The 20,000-nt window shown below is 60.0% G+C and overlaps 2 non-coding genes across 2 annotated transcripts in view; both read left to right on the top strand.

The window, feature by feature from the left end:
- Nucleotides 1-13,936: 13,936 nt before the first annotated feature.
- On the top strand, nt 13,937-14,055 carry LOC131869426 (5S ribosomal RNA). The gene has a single exon (XR_009367809.1). It is a non-coding gene; the product is annotated as a 5S ribosomal RNA (ribosomal RNA).
- Nucleotides 14,056-19,970: 5,915 nt separating this feature from the next.
- The window catches only part of LOC131869427 (5S ribosomal RNA), a 119-nt gene continuing 89 nt past the window's right edge, over nt 19,971-20,000 (top strand). The window contains exon 1 of the ribosomal RNA XR_009367810.1: nt 19,971-20,000. This exon is cut by the window's right edge and continues 89 nt beyond it. This is a non-coding gene — a ribosomal RNA (5S ribosomal RNA).

The raw sequence follows: 20,000 nt of genomic DNA on the forward strand, positions 1-20,000 counted from the left end.
CGTGAGAGTGTGCACCGTGCACGCGACCGAGTAAGGCCACTCAGAGACATCCATTTCCCAGGCATATGCCCCCTACGCACTTTTGGTGGTGCACCCCGCACGAACAATCCCGCCTCGACCAGCCTGAACAATTCCCCTCTCGAAGGAAGGCCTCGGCCTTAATCGTCCACGACAAACAGCTCGACGAGGCATGAAGCACCCACGGGAGCCGGAGCACGACGATGCAGAGTCTCGGTTCACAGGAGCCTGGGAAGAACATCCCGTACGGAACCCTTTACCCGAAAACATCCGAACCGCACATGCTCGCGACAGTCCTGCCGTTAGAGAATGCACCGTGCACGCGACCGAGTAAGGCCACTCAGAGACATCCATTTCCCAGGTATATGCCCCCTACGCACTTTTGGTGGCGCAACTCGCACGAACAGTCCCACCTCGACCCCGTATACAAGCTTTTTTGCCTCGAAGAGTTCGTCGGAGACGAAGAAGCAACCTTCAGTGCAACCGTAGCACTCTTTTGTGCAACCGCCCAAACAACGCCCCCTCTACCCTCTGTCGAAACACTCGGCATTGCTGCTCCCTAAGGTGAGCTTCTCCTCATAGGCAATTCCGCTCTTATCCGGTCACGTTTGTGTGCCCGAATTTCGCAAGGCAACCTCCATGGGACATGGAAAAGACTCGAGAAGAGAGCTCGCTCACGGGAGAGAGAAGCCAAGGAGACCACGAGAGTGCTGAGAGTGGGACAGCGCTGAATAGGCGGGAGAAGCCTGCGCGTATAAACGGAGATATATATCCAATTGCAACGAAGGAACGTGCCAAAGATCGAGAACAATGGCAGAAATGCTAGTAACGTGCACTTCGGGACCAACGCATCACCGGAAGACAACCGCCAAACATCGAAAGAGTCGCGATGCTCCGCAACCTACGTGCAAAGCGGTCGCACACCGGGTAAGGGAGTGAGAGCCCCAAACATAGCTGGGCGAGGCGCTCACTCCGCTCTTTAATATCTCGTTAATACCGCCAAGGAAATGGCACAAGCACACACACACAAGCATCCTCGGAAGAGGACAGTTCGAGTGACAGGTCAAATCCAAGAGTTCCGAAGACTACCTCCAGGAACAATCGGGAACAAGACCGATTACAAGTCGTCGAGTCTGTTACTGGGCGAACACGAGATGCGCACAGGAAATCGATCAGCCCTCACAATGGCCCAAGGCCAGAGATCGGACTGCTACGATTTACCCCAACAATCATCGTGCCACTCTTCGCAGAGAGGTGATAGACGCCAACGAGCCCGCGCATAGCAATCGAGGTGTAAAAAGGGCGTTGAAGGCAGGAAGCCTGGACGAAAGAGGCTACGAGGTCACCTCGAAGCGGTCTAAGAATCGGGCGCACTTGGGGCGACTACCAGTGCCAACCCCTTATCCCGCGGTGCGTCCGACACACAGAAATTTCCAAGGCGGCCAAGGAGCCTCCCCGCATAGCAATCGGGGTGTGAGGTTACGGATGCAGCATTGATAGCAATCGAGGTGGGAGGCGAAGGATGCAGAAGTGAGAGCCGAGGGATGTAGCAGAGATAGCAATCGGGGTGTGTGATGCAGAAGAGATAGCAATCGAGGTGTGCGGTGGGAAGGGCCCAGCAGCCAGAATGCATGAAGCGACGGATGAAGCAGTGATGACAACCGGGCTGTGAGGAGAGGAGGGATGCAGCCAAGAAAGCAATCAGGGCTCGAGGCAAGGGATGCATCAAGGATAGCAATCATGTTGTGAGGCGAGATTCCAAAGGCTAAACGTGAGAGGCTGCAGGGTCGACTCAGAGAGGTCTATGCATGTGAGAGGCTGAAAGCAAGGTCAACTCGGAGCGGTCTATGCATCGGGCGCGCTTGGGGCGACTACCAGTGCCAACCCCTTATCCCGTGACGCGTCCGACAAAGAGAACGTTCCAAGGCGGCAGAGGAGGTTACCAGCCGAAGGATGCAGTAGCAATAACAGGTATAGTTCCGCGGCGGCCGAGAAGACTCACCGCATAGGAATCGGGATGCGAGGCGAGGGATGCGGCGGGAAGGCCCCGACGGCTAAACGGAAGAGGCTGCAGGGCCGCCTCGGAATGGTCCAAGCATCGGACGCGATTGGGACGACTACCAGTGCCAACCCCTTATCCCGCGATGCGTCCGATACACAGATAGTTCCAAGGCGGCCGAGGAGCCTCACCGCATATCAATCGGGGTGCGAGGCGAGGGATGGGGCGGGAAGGCCCCAACGGCTAGACGGAAGAGGCTTCAGGGCCACCTCGGAATGCTCCAAGCATCGGACGCGCTTGGGGCGACTACCAGTGCCAACCCCTTATCCCGCGATGCGTCCGATACACAGATGGTTCCAAGGCGGCCGAGGAGCCTCACCGCATAGCAATCGGGGGTGCGAGGCGAGGGATGGGGCGGGAAGGCCCCAACGGCTAGACGGAAGAGGCTTCAGGGCCGCCTCGGAATGGTCCAAGCATCGGACGCGCTTGGGGCGACTACCAGTGACAACCCCTCATCCCGCGATGCGTCCGATACGAAGATGGTTCCAAGGCGGCCGAGGAGCCTCACCGCATAGCAATCGGGGTGCGAGGTGGGGGATGCGGCGAGATGGCCCCAACGGCTAGACGGAAGAGGCCACAGGGCCGCGTCGGAATAGTCCAAGCATCGGACGCGCTTGGGGCGACTACCAGTGACAACCCCTTATCCCGCGATGCGTCCGATACGAAGATAGTTCCAAGGCGGCCGAGGAGCCTCACCGCATAGCAATCCGGGTGCGAGGTGGGGGATGCGGCGAGATGGCCCCAACGGCTAGACGGAAGAGGCTGCAGGGCCGCCTCGGAATAGTCCAAGCATCGGACGCGCTTGGGGCGACTACCAGTGACAACCCCTTATCCCGCGATGCTTCCGATACGAAGACAGTTCCAAGGCGGCCGAGGAGCCTCACCGCATAGCAATGGGGGTGCGAGGTGAGGGATGCGGCGAGATGGCCCCAACGGCTAGACGGAAGAGGCCACAGGGCCGCCTCGGAATAGTCCAAGCATCGGACGCGCTTGGGGCGACTACCAGTGACAACCCCTTATCCCGCGATGCATCCGATACGAAGATAGTTCCCAGGCGGCCGAGGAGCCTCACCGCATAGCAATCGGGGTGCGAGGCGAGGGATGCGGCGAGATGGCCCCAAAGGGTAGACGGAAGAGGCTGCGGGGCCGCCTCGGAATAGTCCAAGCATCGAACGCGCTTGGGGCGACTACCACTGCCAACCCCTTATCCCGCGATGCGTCCGATACACAGATAGTTCCGAGGCGGCCGAGGAGCTGGGGGATGCGGCGAGATGGCCCCAACGGCTAGACGGAAGAGGCTGCAGGGCCGCCTCGGAATAGTCCAAGCATCGGACGCGCTTGGGGCGACTACCAGTGACAACCCCTTATCCCGCGATGCGTCCGATACACAGATAGTTCCGAGGCGGCCAAGGAGCCTCACCGCATAGCAATCGTGGTGCGAGGTGGGGGATGCAGCGAGATGGCCCCAACGGCTAGACGGAAGAGGCTGCAGGGCCGCCTCGGAATGGTCCAAGCATCGGACGCGCTTGGGGCGACTACCACTGCCAACCCCTTATCCCGCGATGCGTCCGATACACAGATAGTTCCAAGGCGGCCGAGGAGCCTCACCGAATAGCAATCGGGGTGCGAGGCGAGGGATGCGGCGAGAAAGCCCCAACGGCTAGAGGGAAGAGGCTTCAGGTCCGCCTCGGAATGGTCCAAGCATCGGACGCGCTTGGGGCGACTACCAGTGACAACCCCTTATCCCGCGACGCGTCCGATACACAGATAGTTCCAAGGCGGCCGAGGAGCCTCACCGCATAGCAATCGGGGTGCGAGGCGAGGGATGCGGCGAGAAGGACCCAACGGCTAGACGGAAGAGGCTTCAGGGCCGCCTCGGAATGGTCCAAGCATCGGACGCGCTTGGGGCGACTACCAGTGACAACCCCTTATCCCGCGACGCGTCCGATACACAGATAGTTCCAAGGCGGCCGAGGAGCCTCACCGCATAGCAATCGGGGTGCGAGGCGAGGGATGCGGCGAGAAGGACCCAACGGCTAGACGGAAGAGGCTTCAGGTCCGCCTCGGAATGGTCCAAGCATCGGACGCGCTTGGGGCGACTACCAGTGACAACCCCTTATCCCGCGACGCGTCCGATACACAGATAGTTCCAAGGCGGCCGAGGAGCCTCACCGCATAGCAATCGGGGTGCGAGGCGAGGGATGCGGCGAGAAGGACCCAACGGCTAGACGGAAGAGGCTTCAGGGCCGCCTCGGAATGGTCCAAGCATCGGACGCGCTTGGGGCGACTACCAGTGACAACCCCTTATCCCGCGATGCGTCCGATACACAGATAGTTCCAAGGCGGCCGAGGAGCCTCACCGCATAGCAATCGGGGTGCGAGGCGAGGGATGCGGCGAGAAGGACCCAACGGCTAGACGGAAGAGGCTTCAGGGCCGCCTCGGAATGGTCCAAGCATCGGACGCGCTTGGGGCGACTACCAGTGACAACCCCTTATCCCGCGACGCGTCCGATACACAGATAGTTCCAAGGCGGCCGAGGAGCCTCACCGCATAGCAATCGGGGTGCGAGGCGAGGGATGCGGCAAGAAGGACCCAACGGCTAGACGGAAGAGGCTTCAGGGCCGCCTCGGAATGGTCCAAGCATCGGACGCGCTTGGGGCGACTACCAGTGACAACCCCTTATCCCGCGACGCGTCCGATACACAGATAGTTCCAAGGCGGCCGAGGAGCCTCACCGCATAGCAATCGGGGTGCGAGGCGAGGGATGCGGCGAGAAGGACCCAACGGCTAGACGGAAGAGGCTTCAGGTCCGCCTCGGAATGGTCCAAGCATCGGACGCGCTTGGGGCGACTACCAGTGACAACCCCTTATCCCGCGACGCGTCCGATACACAGATAGTTCCAAGGCGGCCGAGGAGCCTCACCGCATAGCAATCGGGGTGCGAGGCGAGGGATGCGGCGAGAAGGACCCAACGGCTAGACGGAAGAGGCTTCAGGGCCGCCTCGGAATGGTCCAAGCATCGGACGCGCTTGGGGCGACTACCAGTGACAACCCCTTATCCCGCGACGCGTCCGATACACAGATAGTTCCAAGGCGGCCGAGGAGCCTCACCGCATAGCAATCGGGGTGCGAGGCGAGGGATGCGGCGAGAAGGACCCAACGGCTAGACGGAAGAGGCTTCAGGGCCGCCTCGGAATGGTCCAAGCATCGGACGCGCTTGGGGCGACTACCAGTGACAACCCCTTATCCCGCGATGCGTCCGATACACAGATAGTTCCAAGGCGGCCGAGGAGCCTCACCGCATAGCAATCGGGGTGCGAGGCGAGGGATGCGGCGAGAAGGACCCAACGGCTAGACGGAAGAGGCTTCAGGGCCGCCTCGGAATGGTCCAAGCATCGGACGCGCTTGGGGCGACTACCAGTGACAACCCCTTATCCCGCGACGCGTCCGATACACAGATAGTTCCAAGGCGGCCGAGGAGCCTCACCGCATAGCAATCGGGGTGCGAGGCGAGGGATGCGGCGAGAAGGACCCAACGGCTAGACGGAAGAGGCTTCAGGGCCGCCTCGGAATGGTCCAAGCATCGGACGCGCTTGGGGCGACTACCAGTGACAACCCCTTATCCCGCGACGCGTCCGATACACAGATAGTTCCAAGGCGGCCGAGGAGCCTCACCGCATAGCAATCGGGGTGCGAGGCGAGGGATGCGGCGAGAAGGACCCAACGGCTAGACGGAAGAGGCTTCAGGGCCGCCTCGGAATGGTCCAAGCATCGGACGCGCTTGGGGCGACTACCAGTGACAACCCCTTATCCCGCGACGCGTCCGATACACAGATAGTTCCAAGGCGGCCGAGGAGCCTCACCGCATAGCAATCGGGGTGCGAGGCGAGGGATGCGGCGAGAAGGACCCAACGGCTAGACGGAAGAGGCTTCAGGGCCGCCTGGGAATGGTCCATGCATCGCACGCGCTTGGGGCGACTACCAGTGACAACCCCTTATCCCGCGACGCGTCCGATACACAGATAGTTCCAAGGCGGCCGAGGAGCCTCACCGCATAGCAATCGGGGTGCGAGGCGAGGGATGCGGCGAGAAGGACCCAACGGCTAGACGGAAGAGGCTTCAGGGCCGCCTCGGAATGGTCCAAGCATCGGACGCGCTTGGGGCGACTACCAGTGACAACCCCTTATCCCGCGACGCGTCCGATACACAGATAGTTCCAAGGCGGCCGAGGAGCCTCACCGCATAGCAATCGGGGTGCGAGTCGAGGGATGCGGCGAGAAGGACCCAACGGCTAGACGGAAGAGGCTTCAGGGCCGCCTCGGAATGGTCCAAGCATCGGACGCGCTTGGGGCGACTACCAGTGACAACCCCTTATCCCGCGATGCGTCTGATACACAGATAGTTCCAAGGCGGCCGAGGAGCCTCACCGCATAGCAATCGGGGTGCGAGGCAAGGGATGCGGCGAGAAGGACCCAACGGCTAGACGGAAGAGGCTTCAGGGCCGCCTCGGAATGGTCCAAGCATCGGACGCGCTTGGGGCGACTACCGTTGCCAACCCCTTATCCCGCGATGCGTCTGATACACAGATAGTTCCGAGGCGGCCGAGGAGCCTCACCGCATAGCAATCGGGTTGCGAGGCAGATTATTGGGAAGGGAACCCCCTGGGATGCGGCTCAAGCAGTGCCCAAAGGGACTGGAATGCGGAATCACATCGAGAGACCCAAATGCTATACGAGGGCTCAAATCGAATTATCGATTTGGCCACGACATGGACGCATCGGAACGACTACCTTTGCCGAACCACTCGCAATTGCATCCATACCGAAACCAATAGACATTTCCGTTAGAGCCCTCGCATAGCATTCGGGAATCTCGCATGCCCCTCTAAATCGACCAATGCTGGCGCTCAACGAAAATCCGAGCGCTACCACCGTTCGAGCGCCAGCATTGGTCGAGTTAGAGGGGCACGGGGGAGAATGCTCCAGTCAACACCTCCCCTATATAAGTTATTTGTCCGATTCTCGCACAACCGTAGTCTGCCTCGTCGAATCAAACAACGGTCCCAGATTCCGACTTCCGTTCCGTAGAGACCCAAAAGCTAGATGGAGGCTCGCAAGAAAGAGAGTCGGCGCATAGCAATCGGGTTTCTCGAACGTTTAGGGACCGAGCTCACTTGCGGATAGGGCAAAATCCGCCAAGCAACCCAAAAGCTAGACGGGGGCTCGAATCGAATCGCCTAGGCGGCCACAACAACGACGTGTTGGATCGACTACCAGTGCCAAACCATTCAGCAAGACTAGTCTGTGTCGAGGCCGGATAGAGATTCTCAGAGAGCGCCCGTATAGCATTTAGGAGACCTGCCGCGTCCCTCACACTCGACAAATGGTGGTGCACGTTTATAAATCCGAGCGATCCCAACCCTTTCAAGCACCAACATCGGTCGAGATAGAGGGGCACGGAGGGGGCTGCGTGAGACAACACAGTCCCCTATATAAGTTATTTGTCCGATTCTCACACATCCGAAGAATGGTCATCAAATCGGACAACAGCCCAAACTTCCGACTTCCGTCCCAGAAAGCCCAAGAGCTATCTAAAACGTTCATGGCCGGAACTCGATCGCGGCTATACCAGTCCGCCAAGCAACCCAAAAGCTAGACTGGAGCTCTAGTCGAATCACCTCTGTGGCCATTGCAAGGACGTGTTGGAGCGACTACCATTGCCGAACCATTCCGCAGGTCGAGTCCATACCAAGGCCGCATAGAGATTCACGATGAGCTCCTGCATAGCAATCAGGAGACTTGCCGTGTCCATCACAATCGATAAATCCTGGTGCAAGATTTTTGCATCCGAGCGCTCCAACCAGTCGAGCACCAGCATCAATCGACATAAACGGGCACGGGGGGAGGATGCTCGAGAACACTACCTCCCCTATATAAGTTATTTGTCCGATTCTCAAGCAGCCGAAGTCTGGTCATCGAATCGGGTCAAAGACCACAACTTCCGACTTTACCCACAATGCAAGTCATCGAATCGAACATCGGCCCCCGAGTCGGACTCCATGCGTATGTCAGGTCATCGGACCCAAATTCCGCCTTCCTGCGCATGGCGGGCCATCAATATCAACTCGGTCATCGGACCCAAACTCCGCCTTTCTGCGCATGGCACGCCTTCAAATCGGTCATCGGACCCAAATTCCGCCTTCCTGTGCATGGCGGGCCATCAACATCAACTCGGTCATCGGACCCAAATTCCGCCTTTCTGCGCATGGCACGCCATCAACTCGGTCATCGGACCCAAATTCCGCCTTCCTGCGCATGGCAGGTCATCGGACACAAATTCAGACCTCGCCAATATGCCTACGTATCGAATCGGTCATCGGACCCAACTTCCGACTTCATCCATACTGTAGGGTCTTTGAGGTTGGCGCGGTGCGCTCAACCCGGGGAGTCGACCCATCGAAGCATACACCTCCCCTATATAAGCTATTTGTCCGATTCCCACACCTGTGTAGTTTGCACCTCTGACCAGGACATCGACCCCAACTTCCGAACTCGACTGCAACGACGGCACCAGCGCCTTGGTGCGCACCTTGCGACGCACAGTCCCAACATTCGCCTTCCTGCACATGGCAGGTCATCGGACCCAAATTCCGACCTCGCGAGTATGCCTACATATCGAATCGGTCATCGGACACAACTTCCGACTTCATCCATACCGTAGGGTCTTTGAGGTTGGCGCGGTGCGCTCAACCCGGGGAGTCGACCCAACGAAGCATACACCTCCCCTATATAAGCTATTTGTCCGATTCCCACACCTGTGTAGTTTGCACCTCCGATCAGGACATCGACCCCAACTTCCGAACTCGCCTGCAACGACCGAACCAGCGCCTTGGTGCGCACCTTGCAACGCACAGTGCCAACATTCGCCTTCCTGCACATGGCAGGTCATCGGACCCAAATTCCGACCTCGCGAGTATGCCTACATATCGAATCGGTCATCGGACCCAACTTCCGACTTCATCCATACCGTAGGGTCTTTGAGGTTGGCGCGGTGCGCTCAACCCGGGGAGTCGACCCAACGAAGCATACACCTCCCCTATATAAGCTATTTGTCCGATTCCCACACCTGTGTAGCTTGCACCTCCGATCAGGACATCGACCCCAACTTCCGAACTCGACTAAAAAGACCGCACCAGCACCTTGGTGTGCACCTTGCAATGCACAGTGCCAACATTCGCCTTCCTGCACATGGCAGGTCATCGGACCCAAATTCCGACCTCATGAGCATACCTACTAATCGAATCGGTCATCGGACCCAACTTCCGACTTCATCCATACCGTAGGGTCTTTGAGGTTGGCGCGGTGCGCTCAACCTGGGGAGTCGACCCATCGAAGCATACACCTCCCCTATATAAGCTATTTGTCCGATTCCGACACCTGTGTAGTTTGCACCTCCGCTCAGGACATCGACCCCAACTTCCGAACTCGCCTGCAACGACCGAACCAGCGCCTTGGTGCGCACCAAAAGTGCGCACTTTTGGAGGGCACTTTTGTGCGCTCCAAAGGTGCGCACTTTTGGAGGGCACTTTTGTGCGCTCCAAAGGTGCGCACTTTTGGAGGGCACTTTTTGGAGGGCACTTTTGTGCGCTCCAAAGGTGCGCACTTTTGGAGGGCACTTTTTGGAGGGCACTTTTCTGCGCTCCAAAGGTGCGCACTTTTGGAGGGCACTTTTTGGAGGGCACTTTTCTGCGCTCCAAAGGTGCGCACTTTTGGAGGGCACTTTTTGGAGGGCACTTTTCTGCGCTCCAAAGGTGCGCACTTTTGGAGGGCACTTTTTGGAGGGCACTTTTCTGCGCTCCAAAGGTGCGCACTTTTGGAGGGCACTTTTGTGCACTCCAAAGGTGCACACTTTTGGAGGGCACTTTTTGGAGGGCACTTTTCTGCACTCCAAAGGTGCGCACTTTTGGAGGGCACTTTTTGGAGGGCACTTTTGTGCGCTCCAAAGGTGCGCACTTTTGGAGGGCACTTTTTGGAGGGCACTTTTGTGCGCTCCAAAGGTGCGCACTTTTGGAGGGCACTTTTGTGCACTCCAAAGGTGCGCACTTTTGGAGGGCACTTTTCCTGCGCTCCAAAGGTGCACACCTAGGTGAGCACCTTCGACCACACCTTGTAGCACACCAAACTCTGACTTTCGACTTCATCCGCAATGCAGGGTCTTTGAGGTTGGCGCAATGCGCACAACCAGGGGAGTCGACCCATCAAACCCAACACCTCCCCTATATAAGCTATTTGTCTGATTCTCATACATGCGTAGCCTGCAGGAGCAATTAGGACATCGACCCCAACTTTCGGCTTCTAAACGAAAACAAGGTCTTTGAGGTTGGTGTAATGCGAACAACTAGGGGAGTCAACCCATCAAACCCAACACCTCCCCTATATAAGCTATTTGTCTGATTCTCATACATGTGTAGTCTACAGGAGCAATTAGGACATCGACCCCAACTTTTGACTTCTTAACGAAAACAAGGTCTTTGAGGTTGACGTAATGCGCACAACCAGGGGAGTCGACCCATCAAACCCAACACCTCCCCTATATAAGCTATTTGTCCGATTCTCATACATGTGTAGCCTACAGGAGCCATTAGGACATTGACCCCAACTTTTGACTTCTTAACGAAAACAAGGTCTTTGAGGTTGGCGTAATGCGCACAACCAAGGGAGTTGACCCATCAAACCCAACACCTCCCCTATATAAGCTATTTGTCTGATTCTCATACATGTGTAGCCTGCAACAACGATTAGGACATCCACCCCAACTTCTGAATTCGTCTGCGTTGACCGCACCAAAGGTGCACGCCTTGGTGCTCACCAAAATCCGACTTCCGACTTCTTCTGCTATGCGGGGTCTTTGAGGTTGGCGCAGTGCGCACAACCAGGGGAGTCAACCCACCGAATGCAACACCTCCCCTATATAAGCTATTTGTCTGATTCTCATACATGCGTAGACTGCAGCAATGATTAGGACATCCACCCCAACTTTTGACTTCTTAAACAAGACAGGGTCTTTGAAGTTGGTGCAGTGCACACAACCAGGGGAGTCGACCCATCAAACGCAACACCTCCCCTATATAAAGCTATTTGTCCGATTCTCATACGTGTAGTCTGCAGCAGCGATTAGGACATCGACCCCAACTTCCGAATTCGTTTGCATTGACCGCACCAAAGGTGCACGCCTTGGTGTGCACCTTGGAGTGCACTTTGGTGCTCACCTCGGTGCACACTTTGGTGTGCACCTCGGTGTGCACCAAAGGTGCGCACCTTGGAGCGCACCAAAGGTGTACACTTTGGAGCGCACCACATAGGGTCTTTGAGAGGTTGGCGCAGTGCGCACACCAAGGTGGGTGTTGAGGTGCGTGCCGAGGTGGGTGGGTGCTAGGGTGCGCTCCATGGTGGGTGCCAGGGTGGGTGCGTGCTAGGGTGGATTCCAAAGAGGGTCATAGGGTGGGTGCCAAGGTGGGTTGGTGATATAGTGGGTTCAAAGGTGGGTACTAGGGTGGGTTCCAAGGTGGGTCACAAGTTGGGTGCCAGGATGCGTGGGTGTTAGGTTGGGTGCCAAGGTGGGCTCCTGCGTGGGTGGGTGCTAGGGTGGGTTTCAAGGTGGACGCGAGGGCGGGTGCCAAGGTGGGTAACAAGTTGGGTGTTAGGATGGGTGAGTGCTAGAGTGGGTGCCAAGGTGGGTGGGTGCTAAGGTGGATGCCAAGGTGGTTCACAGGGTGGGTGGGTTCTAGGGTGAGTTCCAAGGTGGGTCACAGGTTTAGTGCTAGGGTGCGTGTCAAGGCGGGTGTCGAGGTGCCTGGGTGCTAGGGTGTGGATGCCAATGTGGGTCATAGGGTGGGTACTAGGGTGGGCTGCAATGTGGGTGCCAAGGTGGGTAACATGCTCGGTTGGTTCTAAATTGGGTGTCAGGGTGGGTGTGCACCCACCTTGCCCGAGGTGGGTGCCAAGGTGCCAGTGTGGGTGGGTGCTAAGGTGGATGCCAAGGTGGGTGAGAAGGTGGGTGATAGGTTGAGTGGTAGGATGGGTGGGTGCCAAGATGGGTCACAGGGTGGGTGCAAGGGTGGGTAGGTGCTAGGGTTGGTGTCAGGGTGGGTGGGTGCTAGGTTGGGTTCCAAGGTGGGTGCGAGGGTGAGTGTCAAGGTGGGTCACAGGTTAGGTGCTAGGATGGGTGAGTGCTAGGGTGCAAAGGTGCCAGGGTGGGTGCTAGGATGGGTCGATGCTAGGGTGAGTGGCAAGGTGGGTCCACAAGTGTCAAGGTGGGTGCCGAGGTGGGTGCCAACTTGGGTTCCAAGGTGGGTGCCAAGTGGGCGACTGCTATGGTGGATGCCAAGGTGGGTCACGGGGTGGGTGCCAAGTTGCTAGGTTGTGTTCCAAGGTGGGTGCCAACGTGGCTGCTAGGGTGCGTGGGTTAAAGGGTGTGTCACAACGTGGGTGCCAGGATGGGTGCGCACCCACACTGGCCAAGACGGGTGCAAGGTTGGGTTCCAAGCCCGGTCACAGGCTGGGTGCTAGGATGGGTGGGTGCCAAGGTGGGCACCAGGGTGGGTGCACCCACCCTGGCCAAGGTGGGTCACGGGGTGGGTCCTAGGGTGGGTAACAGGGTGGGTACTAAGGTGCGTGCCAAGGTGGGTCATGGGGTGGGTGCCAAGGTGGGCACCAGGGTGGGTGTGCACCAACCCTAGCCAGGGTAGGTCACGGGGTGGTTGTCGGGGTGGGCGTCAAGGAGCCAAGGTGGGTGGCAAGTAGCCAAGTTGCGTGCCAAGGTGGGTGTCGGGGTGGGTGCCAAGGATCCAAGGTGGGTGCCAAGGAACCAAGGTGGGTGTCTGGGTGGGTGCCGAGGTGGGAGCCAGGGTGGGTCCCAAGGTGAGTGCAAAGGTGGGTGCCAGGGTCAAGGTGAGTGCCAATGTGGGTTCCAAGGTGCCAGGGTCAGGGTGAGTGCCAATGTGGGTTCAAAGGTGCTAAGTTGGGTGCGAGGTTGGGTGCGAGGGTGGGTGGGTGCCAAGGTGTGCTAGGTGGAAGCCCGGGTGGGTCGGCATCCCATGGGTGTCGAGTTGGGTGCCTGATGGGTGCTTCTTGTCAAGTTTTAGTCGTCGGGACTCATTTCGAGCCTTAGAGGTCGTTTCTTGTCCGGTTGCCCTGTCTTCGACCTGGGAACCCAATTTTGGTCCTCGGGTCCCATTTTTTTTTGTCTCGCATCCCACTTTTGGCCTGTGGCCTTTTCGGGGTCGATTCTCGTTTTGGGCATCAGAGCATGTTTCTTCTCCTAAAACCCAATATTTGTTTATTAAGTCTCGGAACACATTTTTGTTCTCGTGGACCCATCATGGGTCTTGGAACGCATTTGTGGTCCTTGGGTCCCATTTTGCATCCCGAAACTTGTGTTTTGGTGCTTGATCCCTATTTTGGGTGCCCACCTTGCACCAAGTGCGCACCCGGGGCAAACCGAGCGCCTTGGTGCACCGGGGCAAGATCGAGCGTGCACCCGAGGCGCCCCGAACATGCACCAAGGTGCACTCGGCCCACATGTGAGCGCAGGTCGTTGCGCCCGAGGTGGTGTGTGGGCACCGCGTTGCAGACGGGACACTGCACGCACACGACGCCCCGTCCAGGTGCACGCACGTAGGCCGGGCCGGGTGCACACCCGACGCCCTAGCAAGGTGCGCGCACCCGGGCAGGGCTCACACTTGGCGAACGGGGCGCACTTCGCGAGGGAGGGTGTGCACCTCGACGGGGGTGGGTGGCCGGGGTGGATTCGCACGTGGGTCGCGGTTTGCTAAGTACACACTGCGACAAGCTCATAACGGGTGCGATCATACCAGCGTTAGTGCACCGGATCCCATCAGAACTCCGCAGTTAAGCGCGCTTGGGCCGGAGTAGTACTGGGATGGGTGACCTCCCGGGAAGTCCCGGTGTTGCACCCTTTCTTAGTTTTTCGCCGGGCGTCGCAATGCTATTTGAATAAACCTTTTGCCCGTTTGCGTTCTCGTCGGGGCCGGGCCGGGCCGGGGTGCGCTGCCCGCACTACCGCGCGCGCGGGGGCGACACCGAGCGCGCACCCGAGGCGCCCCGAGCACACAGGCCACGGTGCAACCCGGGCGTTGTGCGCGCACCCCGGTGCGCCCGAGGTGCTGCGCGCGCACCCAGGTGAAATCGGTGTGCACCTCGGCCAGTGCGCGCTCGGTCGAGTCGCGCACGTTGGCCAAGGTGCACGGTGATGTTTCTTACTCTAAGGTTCCGCACCAGACGCCCGGGACAGGTGAGCGAAGCTGGGCGGGGCCGGGTGCGCGGCCGGGGCAGGTGCACGCAGCTGGAGAGAGCTTTGGAGCACACCAGAGGTGCGCACCTTGGAGCACACTTCGGAGCGCACCAATGATGCGCTCCATTCAAAAGTTTCCTGAAAAGGCAAAAAAAGTTGAGATTATAGAATTTCCCACTTGAGAGATTGTAAAAAAAAAAAATTTAAAATGAAGGAAACGCGGGTGCCAAGGTGTGCGCGCCCGGGTGCGCAGCCCAGCCAAGGTGTGCGCACCAAGGCGCCCACCCTGGCGAAGGTGCACGCAAGGTGCGCACCCGAGGCAAACCGGACAATTAACCCAACTTTCGACTTCGCGCGCACCTGCGCACCTTGGAGCGCACTTCGGAGCGCTCCTTGGTGCGCACCAATCTTGGGCACCTCGGAGTGCACCATGGCGCCCACCAAGGTGCGCACCCGGGGCAAACCGAGCTCCGACTTCGTGCGCACCTTGGAGCGCACGAAAGGTGCGCACCATGGCGCCCACCAAGGTGCGCAGCCCAGCCAAGGCGTGCGCATCAAGGTGCGCACCCTGGCGAAGGTGCGCACCCGGGGCAAACCGAGCTCCGACTTCGTGCGCACCTTGGAGCGCACAAAGGGTGCGCAACCCAGCCAAGGTGTGCGCACCCCGGGCAAACCGAGCTCCGAATCGTGCGCACCTTGGAGCACACTTCGGAGCCCTCCTTGGTGCGCACCGATGTTGCGCACCTCGGAGCGCACCCGGGGAAAACAATGCAATTAACCCGACTTTCGACTTCGTGGGCACCTCGGAGCGCTCTCGGGTTCGCACCTCGGAGCACACCGAGGTGCGCACCTTTGATGCGCTGCCTTCACCAATTTCCAGAAAAGGCAAGAAAACATTGAGAAGGTGTGCGCACCGAGGTGCCCACCCTGGCGAAGGTGCACGCGAGGTGCGCACCCGGGGCAAACCGGGCTCCGACTTCGTGCACGCCATGCTGCGCACCTTGGAGGGCCATGGTGCGCACCTTGGAGCACACTTCGGAGCGCTCAATGGTGCCCAACCCAGCCAAGGTGCCCACCGCGGCGAAGGTGCACGCGAGGTGCGCACCCGGGGCAAACCGGGCTCCGACTTCGTGCACGCCGCACCTTGGAGCACACTTCGGAGCGCTCCTTGGTGCGCACCAGGGCGCGCAACCCAGCCGAGGTGCCCACCCCGGCGAAGGTGCACGCGGGGTGCGCACCCGGGGCAAACCGGGCTCCGACTTCGTGCACGCCATGGTGCCCACCGCGGCGAAGGTGCACGCGAGGTGCGCACCCGGGGCAAACCGGGCTCCGACTTCGTGCACGCCGCACCTTGGAGCACACTTCGGAGCGCTCCTTGGTGCGCACCAGGGCGCGCAACCCAGCCGAGGTGCCCACCCCGGCGAAGGTGCACGCGAGGTGCGCACCCGGGGCAAACCGGGCTCCGACTTCGTGCACGCCATGGTGCCCACCGCGGCGAAGGTGCACGCGAGGTGCGCACCCGGGGCAAACCGGGCTCCGACTTCGTGCACGCCGCACCTTGGAGCACACTTCGGAGCGCTCCTTGGTGCGCACCATGGTGCCCACCAGGGCGCGCAACCCCGCCGAAGGTGCACGCGAGGTGCGCACCCGGGGCAAACCGGGCTCCGACTTCGTGCACGCCGCACCTTGGAGCACACTTCGGAGCGCTCCTTGGTGCGCACCAGGGCGCGCAACCCCGCCGAAGGTGCACGCGAGGTGCGCACCCGGGGCAAACCGGGCTCCGACTTCGTGCACGCCATGGTGCGCACCAGGGTGCCCACCGCGGCGAAGGTGCGCACCCGGGGCAAACCGGGCTCCGACTTCGTGCACGCCGCACCTTGGAGCACACTTCGGAGCGCTCCTTGGTGCGCACCAGGGCGCGCAACCCAGCCGAGGTGCCCACCCCGGCGAAGGTGCACGCGAGGTGCGCACCCGGGGCAAACCGGGCTCCGACTTCGTGCACGCCATGGTGCCCACCGCGGCGAAGGTGCGCACCCGGGGCAAACCGGGCTAGGACTTCGTGCACGCCGCACCTTGGAGCACACTTTGGAGCGCTCCTTGGTGCGCACCATGGTGCCCACCAGGCCGCGCAACCCAGCCAAGGTGTGCGCACCAAGGTGCACGCGAGGTGCGCACCCGGGGCAAACCGGGGTCCGGCTTCGTGCACGCCGCACCTTGGAGCACACATCGGGGCGCTCCCGGGTTCGCACCGGCGTTGCGCACCGTGGTGGGCACCTCGGAGCGCACCGTGGTGGGCACCTCGGAGCACACCAAGGTGGGCAGCGAGGTGCGCACCTTTGATGCGATGCCTTCACTAATTTCCATAAAAGGCAAAAAAAAACGAGATTTTAAAATTTCCGTTTTGAAAGATAGTGAGAAAAAGGGAATGCTGGTGCCATCTTGAGCCCGCCCTGGTGCGCAGCCCAGCCAAGGTGTGCGCACCAAGGTGCCCACCCTGGCGAAGGTGCGCGCCCGGGCAATTAACCCAACTTCCAACTTCGCGCGCGCCAGGGTGGGAGCGCACCCAACAACCGGGCCTGGGAAGAGCCAATGCGAGAAACCCCACCAAACGCTCTGACAAAAAAAGAGGGGGCGCTCCAGTAACCCCGCTTCGGAGCGCACCCTGGGCAAACCCAGCCAGGGTGCCCACCCCGGCCAAGGTGCAGGCGAGGTGCGCACCCGGGGCAAACCGGGCTCCGACAACGTGCACGCCGCACCTTGGAGCACACTTCGTAGCGCTCCCGGGTGCGCACCTCAGAGCACACCAAGGTGGGCAGCGAGGTGCGCACCTTTGATGCGCTGCCTTCACTAATTTCCAGAAAAGGCAAAAAAAAGAGGAGATTTTAAAATTTCCGTTTTGAAAGATAGTGAAAAAAACGGAACGCGGGTGCCATCTTGAGCCCGCCCTGGTGCACAGCCCAGGTAAGGTGCCCACCCTGGCAAAGGTGCGCACCCGGGCAATTAACCCTACTTCCGACTTCGTGCGCGCCAGGGTGGCAACCGGGCCTGGGAAGAGCCAATGCGAGAAACCCCACCAAACGCTCCGACAAAAAAAGAGGCGGCGCTCCAATAACCCCGCTTCGGAGCGCAGCCGGGGCAAACCCAGCCAAGGTGCCCACCCCGACGAAGGTGCACGCGAGGTGCGCACCCGGGGCAAACCGGGCTCCGACAACGTGCACGCAGCACCTTGGAGCACACTTCGAAGCACTCCCGGGTGCCCACCGGCGTTGCGCACCGTGGTGGGCAGCGAGGTGCGCACCTTTGATGCGCTGCCTTCACTAATTTCCAGAAAAGGCAAAAAAAAATGAGATTTTAAAATTTCCGTTTTGAAAGATAGTGAAAAAAACGGAACGCGGGTGCCATCTTGAGCCCGCCCTGGTGCGCAGCCCAGGCAAGGCATGCGCACCAAGGTGCCCACCCGCGGTGCACGCCCGGGGCAAACCGGGCTCCGACTTCGTGCAGGCCGCACCTTGGAGCACACTTCGGAGCGCTCCTTGGTGCGCACCATGGTGCCCACCAGGGCGCACCCGGGGCAAACCGGGCTCCGACTTCGTGCACGCCGCACCTTGGAGCACACATCGGAGCGCTCCCAGGTTCGCACCAGCGTTGCGCACCTTTGATGCGCTGCCTTCACTAATTTCCAGAAAAGGCAAAAAAAAACGATATTTTAAAATTTCCGTTCTGAAAGATAGTGAAAAAAACGGAACGCGGGTGCCATCTTGAGCCCTTCCTGGTGCGCAGCCCAGGCAAGTTGTGCGCACCAAGGTGCCCACCCTGGCGGAGGTGCGCGCCCGGGGCAAACCGGGCTCCGACTTCGTGCACTGCATGGTGCCCACCAAGGCGCGCAACCCAGCCAAGGTGCCCACCGCAGCGAAGGTGCACGCGAGGTGCGCACCCGAGGTGCACACCCGGGGCAAACCGAGCTCCGACTTCGTGCACGCCGCACCTTGGAGCACACTTCAGAGCGCTCCTTGGTGCGCACCAGGGCGCGCAACCCAGCCAAGGTGCTCACCCCGGCGAAGGTGCACGCGAGGTGCGCACCCGGGGCAAGCCGGGCTCGGACTTCGTGCACGCCGCACCTTGGAGCACACATCGGAGCGCTCCCGGGTTCGCACCAGCATTGCGCACCTTTGATGCGCTGCCTTCACTAATTTCCAGAAAAGGCAAAAAAAAAAAAAAAACGAGATTTTAAAATTTCCGTTTTGAAAGATAGTGAAAAAAACGGAACGCGGGTGCCATCTTGAGCCCGCCCTGGTGTGCAGCCCAGGCAAGTTGTGCGCACCAAGGCACCCACCCTGGCCAAGGTGGGTCACGGGGTGGGTCCTAGGGTGGGTAACGGGGTGGGTACTAAGGTGCGTGCCAAGGTGGGTCATGGGGTGGGTGCCAAGGTGGGCACCAGGGTGGGTGTGCACCAACCCTAGCCAGGGTAGGTCACGGGGTGGTTGTCGGGGTGGGCGTCAAGGAGCCAAGGTGGGTGGCAAGTAGCCAAGTTGCGTGCCAAGGTGGGTGTCGGGGTGGGTGCCAAGGATCCAAGGTGGGTGCCAAGGAACCAAGGTGGGTGTCTGGGTGGGTGCCGAGGTGGGAGCCAGGGTGGGTCCCAAGGTGAGTGCAAAGGTGGGTGCCAGGGTCAAGGTGAGTGCCAATGTGGGTTCCAAGGTGCCAGGGTCAGGGTGAGTGCCAATGTGGGTTCAAAGGTGCTAAGTTGGGTGCGAGGTTGGGTGCGAGGGTGGGTGGGTGCCAAGGTGTGCTAGGTGGAAGCCCGGGTGGGTCGGCATCCCATGGGTGTCGAGTTGGGTGCCTGATGGGTGCTTCTTGTCAAGTTTTAGTCGTCGGGACTCATTTCGAGCCTTAGAGGTCGTTTCTTGTCCGGTTGCCCTGTCTTCGACCTGGGAACCCAATTTTGGTCCTCGGGTCCCATTTTTTTTTGTCTCGCATCCCACTTTTGGCCTGTGGCCTTTTCGGGGTCGATTCTCGTTTTGGGCATCAGAGCATGTTTCTTCTCCTAAAACCCAATATTTGTTTATTAAGTCTCGGAACACATTTTTGTTCTCGTGGACCCATCATGGGTCTTGGAACGCATTTGTGGTCCTTGGGTCCCATTTTGCATCCCGAAACTTGTGTTTTGGTGCTTGATCCCTATTTTGGGTGCCCACCTTGCACCAAGTGCGCACCCGGGGCAAACCGAGCGCCTTGGTGCACCGGGGCAAGATCGAGCGTGCACCCGAGGCGCCCCGAACATGCACCAAGGTGCACTCGGCCCACATGTGAGCGCAGGTCGTTGCGCCCGAGGTGGTGTGTGGGCACCGCGTTGCAGACGGGACACTGCACGCACACGACGCCCCGTCCAGGTGCACGCACGTAGGCCGGGCCGGGTGCACACCCGACGCCCTAGCAAGGTGCGCGCACCCGGGCAGGGCTCACACTTGGCGAACGGGGCGCACTTCGCGAGGGAGGGTGTGCACCTCGACGGGGGTGGGTGGCCGGGGTGGATTCGCACGTGGGTCGCGGTTTGCTAAGTACACACTGCGACAAGCTCATAACGGGTGCGATCATACCAGCGTTAGTGCACCG

This window comes from Cryptomeria japonica, unplaced genomic scaffold, assembly GCF_030272615.1.
Source record: "Cryptomeria japonica unplaced genomic scaffold, Sugi_1.0 HiC_scaffold_247, whole genome shotgun sequence".
Classification (NCBI taxonomy): Eukaryota; Viridiplantae; Streptophyta; class Pinopsida; order Cupressales; family Cupressaceae; genus Cryptomeria; species Cryptomeria japonica.